The sequence below is a fragment of the Garra rufa genome, chromosome 1 (genome assembly GCF_049309525.1).
Source record: "Garra rufa chromosome 1, GarRuf1.0, whole genome shotgun sequence".
Lineage (NCBI taxonomy): Eukaryota > Metazoa > Chordata > Actinopteri > Cypriniformes > Cyprinidae > Garra > Garra rufa.
The window spans coordinates 79,038,543-79,044,716 of NC_133361.1; the positions used below are offsets into that span (position 1 = coordinate 79,038,543).

At 37.1% G+C, this 6,174-nt stretch overlaps 3 non-coding genes across 3 annotated transcripts; 2 read left to right on the forward strand and 1 right to left on the reverse strand.

Annotated features, from left to right (window-relative positions):
* The first annotated feature begins 250 nt into the window (after window positions 1-250).
* trnaw-cca (transfer RNA tryptophan (anticodon CCA)) lies at window positions 251-322 on the forward strand. Its single transcript has one exon. It is a non-coding gene; the product is annotated as a tRNA-Trp (tRNA).
* Window positions 323-1,190: 868 nt separating this feature from the next.
* trnay-gua (transfer RNA tyrosine (anticodon GUA)) lies at window positions 1,191-1,277 on the reverse strand. The gene is given in 2 exon segments: window positions 1,191-1,226; window positions 1,241-1,277. It is a non-coding gene; the product is annotated as a tRNA-Tyr (tRNA).
* A 565-nt stretch (window positions 1,278-1,842) lies between these two features.
* On the forward strand, window positions 1,843-1,914 carry trnaw-cca (transfer RNA tryptophan (anticodon CCA)). Its single transcript has one exon. It is a non-coding gene; the product is annotated as a tRNA-Trp (tRNA).
* Window positions 1,915-6,174: the final 4,260 nt, after the last annotated feature.

The window sequence follows — 6,174 nt, forward strand, 5'->3', positions numbered from 1 at the left end:
TTAATACTGTAAGGTTGCTTTGACACAACTTGTATTGTAAAAAGCGCTGTATAAATAAACTTGACTTGACTTGACTTGACTAGTGCAACGGTAGAGTGTCTGGCTCCAAATCACCTTGAGGTCAGACGATCTGTTTTTGATCTCCTGAGTATAAAGTCCAACATCAAGAGTGTTCCTTGAGCACCGTATATTTACTGATTTGCATTCTGTGTCAAGGGGGTTAAGCAAAGTACATCACCTCTGGGTTCAGGACCTCGTGGCGCAACGGTAGCGCGTCTGACTCCAGATCAGAAGGTTGCGGGTTCAAATCACGTCGGGGTCACGTGATTTCTTTTTTTTTAAAGGAAAGGGGGTGAGTGAGGCCAAGTATGGTGACCCATACAAGGAATTTGTGCTCTGCATTTAACCCATCCAAGTGCACACACACAGTAGTGAACACACACACACACACACCGTGAACACACACCCGGAGCAGTGGGCAGCCATTGCTGCGGCGCCCGGGGAGCAGTTGGGGGATCGGTGCCTTGCTCAAGGGACTCACCTCAGTCGTGGTATTGAGGGTGGAGAGAGTGCTGTACATTCACTCCCCCCACCTACAATCCCTGCCGGACCTGAGACTCGAACCTGCAACCTTTGGGTTACAAGTCCGAATCTCTAACCATTAGGCCACGGCTGCCCCTTCTTGTTGACTTCTAATGTGAAAAGAAGTCCTGTCGTTGTGTGCTGCAGTGGTTTCCAATCCCACCGCTCTGTATGTCTCCCTTATTAAACACACCTGATTAAGATCATTAGCTAGTTAGGAGAGAGCTCCATGAGCTCATCTGGGTGTGTCAGAAAAAGGAGACAGACAAAAATGCAGGGCCGCGTCTTCCAGAGTCATCGTAAGCCTAAGTTGATTGCAACTCTATTGGTTTCAATGCGTCTACGTTGTATTAAGGATTGCAACGCTTTTGGGAAACACAGACCAGAGCAGGGGGTCCCCAGGATCAGGATTGAAAATCACCAGTGTACTGTGATAGATTTGTATCTTGACCTGTTATTTTTATTAAGCCTGAGATCTCATGTAATAACCATTCCTGTCATTGTGTACTGTGACAGATCTGCCTCTTGACGTGTTACATTTGCATATCTTGCCCTGCAATCTCTGAAGAAATCGTGGAAACATCTACTTGCCGAATTCAAAAGCCAGCTCCTTCGAGCCGGAATCGAACCAGCGACCTAAGGATAGCCAATGTATCATCTACAGTCCTCCGCTCTACCAGCTGAGCTATCGAAGGCAGGATGACCAAAGGTGGCTTAAGCAGCAAACACCAGATAGGTTTGTGGTGTCTTGGGGTACAACGGTAGCTTGGCTGAATCCAGATCAGACGGTTGCATGTTCCAATCACATCAGTTGATCTCTTCTTGACATCCATAGTATAAAGTCTACAGCCCTTTACCGTGACTGATTTGCAAATTGAATCAAAGCAATTAAGCAAGGAACGCCGACTTGTTTTCTCGACCTCGTGGCCGCGACAGAGTGCACCTGACCCCGGATCGGGAGGTTGCGTGTTCCAATTATGTTGAGGTCAAGCGAACTGTTCTTGACTTTGTGAGTGTAAAGACTAGCTGATTTGCATAGTTTATCAAAGTGCTTTAGCATGAAACACTAAATAATTTTTCCGCTATCTTGTAGTGCAACGTTAGAGTGTCTGGCTCCAAATCACCTTGAGGTCAGACGATCTGTTTTTGATCTCCTGAGTATAAAGTCCAACATCCAGAGTGTTCCTTGAGCACCGTATATTTACTGATTTGCATTCTGTGTCAAGGGGGTTAATCAAAATACATCACCTCTGGGTTCAGGACCTCGTGGCGCAACGGTAGCGCGTCTGACTCCAGATCAGAAGGTTGCGTGTTCAAATCACGTCGGGGTCACGTGATTTCTTGTTGACTTCTAATGTGAAAAGAAGTCCTGTCGTTGTGTGCTGCAGTGGTTTCCAATCCCACTGCTCTGTATGGCTGCGTCCGAAATCGCCTACTTCTCTACTATATAGTAGGGGAAAGCAGTAGGCAAGCGAATAAGTATGTCCGAATCCTTAGTATTTATAAAAGAGTAGGCGAGAATTAGTAGGCGAATGCACTAATTCTCACAAGATTCGGGTGTACATCTACTTAAAGTGCGTCCGAATATGCCTACTTACCTACTATATAGTAGGAAAAAAGAGTATGTGAAGAAAGAAGTACGTTCGAAACCTCAGTATTCATAAAAGAGTAGGCGAGAAATCCCCGGATGTCCTACTGCTTCAGCTCAGATTCTGAAGTCTTTCATCGATGGATACTTTTCAATCCCAGGAGGCCAAAACGTCATCATCGAACGTGATTGAGAACCGCAATGAAGGTGTTTACAAATGTGAGTATTACAAACCAAAACACGGTTCCCTGTCTTAAAAATCATATTTGTTGAGCTACTTTATTGTAAACTGTTGATTTGCATAAGGTGCCAAGATGTTATACAGTAGCCTATGCTATAGTATATTTGTGATTTCGCTGTTAAAACATGTTTTATGACGTATAGCGAACATTAAACTCCAGGAAATACACGTACGTCTTCAAAAGCGGATTTACATAAAACATACATTTTAAAGACATTAATGTCTACTTAACAAATGACAGGAAAATGTTCTAGAGCACATCACAACACGAAACTTCTGAGTAAGTGATGGACGCCATGTGAGAATTCACTGTCACTGCTTTACATTAATGTAAATATAAATGTAAATATAGTAGGCCTAACTGAACTTCAAACTCATTTCAAACAGAGCTATAACAGAACTTTTCTGATTCTTGATTTATGTGCCTTTGTTGCAGATCTTTTGTGGTGGAGCAGGACCTGAAAGGAAAGGTGACTGCAGCATTTTTGGGGAAAAGAAAAATTGATCATTTTGTAACTTCCAATACAGAGATCTAATGACATTGTGCTGTTAAAATGACAGCTTTTGTAATATATTTGTGCATCTTTTTATGATCTGAAATGTCTGCAGACTGGTGTGTGCAGTAAGAAAGGATAAATCCACAGAAGCATCCTGGAAATGGTCTAGTGCCATCGTTGAGACCCTCCATCACTCCACCTGCCCTTTGCCTCATCTGGACCAGATGTTGCAGTGGTCTCTTCATCCTCAGTAGAAAAAGACTAAAAGACCAATATGTTTAAATAAAGCTTTGTTCCATGTGTAGTTATTTATGTTCATGGTTACTTTTATTATTTTACTAATTTATTCATGTTTCCTGATGTTGTCAGTAAATAAAATATAAGATTTTCATAAGCGTATGCATTTATTCATTACTTCATAGAAAAAAAAACATTATGCTTGTTTAACTAGAAATATCATTAATTATTATTCAGCATTTATCTTTATTATTGTTGGTAAGTGTTGGAGTGGGCTAACAATGCAGTCTAAAGTTATTTTAATTTCTAAGTAGTAATACTTACATTTTTAGTAATACAGAATTTATAATTCCATACGAACTCAGGGAAAGACTTAAGTATCTTTAACAAAGAACAATCATGACAGAAAACATAACTATAATAGGTTTGCATACATAGTACAAGATACAGAAAAAAATATTAAATATATTTGAATATTCATAAAATCGAAATTTATTAAAAATCGCATTTGTTGTTTTTGTTATTTATTATTATTTTAAGTTTCAGGGATGAAAGGACAGAGAAATTCAGCAAGAAAAAGGAAAACAAATCAGATCTAAGCTAGTTTTGCACAATTTTGCCCATTAACATATTCAAGACAACAAATTTGGGGGTTTTAGTCATTTTAGTATTGCTAAAAATATAAAAACTTCAATCAATCCAAAATAAGCAAATTTCATCAACATCAAAATGTTTACAGATAGATGAATTAAATCCGTCGCCCATATCATTTCATGTTGCGCTTGTTATAACGTCATAGGTCACATGATAACGTCAACATGGCGGAACGCATCCATACTCAACGAGATTTGGCTGTTGAGTAGGTACTCTTTTAGCGCTCGTTAAGTAAGTACTTATTGAAATTAAGTACCTACTCATTGAGTAGGCGATTTCGGACGCAGCCGCTGTGAAGATCTGCCTTGTTCATTCTATTCAGCACATCTATCAAAGGTAAGTTACTGTATTTATATATATTACCTTATAGGTTAAGTTTTTGGTGCTGTTAATAAACTGCGGTAAAGTTAGTTTCATATTCGCACATTCGGGCTTCCGCGTTCAATAACTTTCTAATTATATGTCCAATAAAGTATTTTTTTGCTAATTCTGTTGAGCGACATAATTGTCAACCTACTACATTTTTCACAATCGACCAAAATGGCCAAGTATTGTTTTAATGGCATACTTACTTGCGAACGTCCACTGAATGTCAAACGTATTTTGGCAAACAAGATAGGGACCGTCTAAAAAGTTGCAATTTTTTTTCTCATTGTGTGGAAACAGACAACTACATTTTAGCCAACTACAGATGTACCAGCAAACAACATTATTTCTTGTAATGCTATAGATTTTCCTTCAGCAACAATAAAAAATTGCATTATAATAATTGTGTTTGAAAAGAATTTAAAAAATCATGTAGCCTACATGAATTGTAATTTGTGAACAAGATAAGTGGCAAATTACCTGTAATCACCTGAACATAGTTAATGTCTTCATTTTACAACTGTTTTTACTTATTTATTTGCCTTAAAATGAACAAGAACTGTGTTGGTTTTAACAATAATATGATTTATTTTAATAGGTTTTGAAAGCATGGATCAGCTGCTCCAAAGCAAGTTGGAACATCTTGTCTGGACCCGACAGAAAATACTAGAGCCCATGTCTTGCTGTTTTATTTACTTCTGTTTCTCTGATTTAAAGTGTGATAAAGACTTAACAGTGTAACAGTGTTCTACAGGTATTCAGTTAAAAGAACGGCTAACCTTTTATGTGTTCCTGTTGTGTGACAAATGCATTTCATATTAAACTCTCACAATATTACAACTGACGTGCATTGATTGATGTTTACAGTCCTGCAAAATATCACTGTCCATAGTACTGAATTCATCAGGTTATTGACTAGTACTCAGAAAACATGAGAGCAAACAGGGTTTTATTTTGGGTGAACATTTCAAAAACAAGTGGAAAAACTTGATGATTTATAAGTAATTTGTGTCTCACATATATATTCAGTTTGTATCATCACTGTGTTTTATGGGTTTCTTTAATGATACATCATCCAGTTCAATAACTTTTGAAAAGAATGTCACAATGATCTAAAATAAGTTGCTAAATATGTATTTGATCCTAAAGAACATACTACAAGTCTTTAATGTTCAACTATTTGCTCTAGTTGTTTAATTTCTATCATCAATGTATTCTATGGGGTTCTTCAATGGCACAACATCCAGTTCAATAACTTTTGAAAAGAAGGTCACAATGATCTAAAATAAGTTGCTAAATATTCATTTGATCCTAAAGAACATACTACAAGTCTTTAATGTTCAATTATTTGCTCTAGTTGTTTAATTTCTATCATCAATGTATTCTGTGGGGTTCTTCAATGGCACAACATCCAGTTCAATAACTTTTGAAAAGAAGGTCACACCACTTTAAAACAAGTGGCTAAATATGTATTTGACTGTCTTCGACATTTTAGAATTTTTCAAAGTATTTGCTCTAAATGAACCATTTCTAACATCTCTGTATTCAATGTATTCAAATTTATTCACAACTTTTGAAAAGTGGCTCACATTGTTACAAAACTAGTTGCTAAACATTTATCTGATCTTGCACAACATTTTATTGGTAGATGTTCAATATGTACCATAATTTAATGGGTTTCTTCATTGACACAACTTCCATCAAAATATTACATTATCTACATTTGTTTATTACTGTAATGCCTGAAAATAGTAATTTCTTTAATTTTTGGATTTATTTATAGAGGAATTATTTGCTTCAGAACTTCATACCCATTATGAGCAATGTACAGTTTCACATTAAACCTTCAATGTGTCTGTAATAGTTATTGAATAACTATTAAGTTTTAAGTTACAAAGTAAGCTAAGCATTAAGCCTCAAATGAGGTTGACATTTTTCATTTTTAGAAAAAAAATTGGCTATGTTTTTATGCCATGGCGCTGTCCAAGTCTGTGGTGCTGAATGATCCT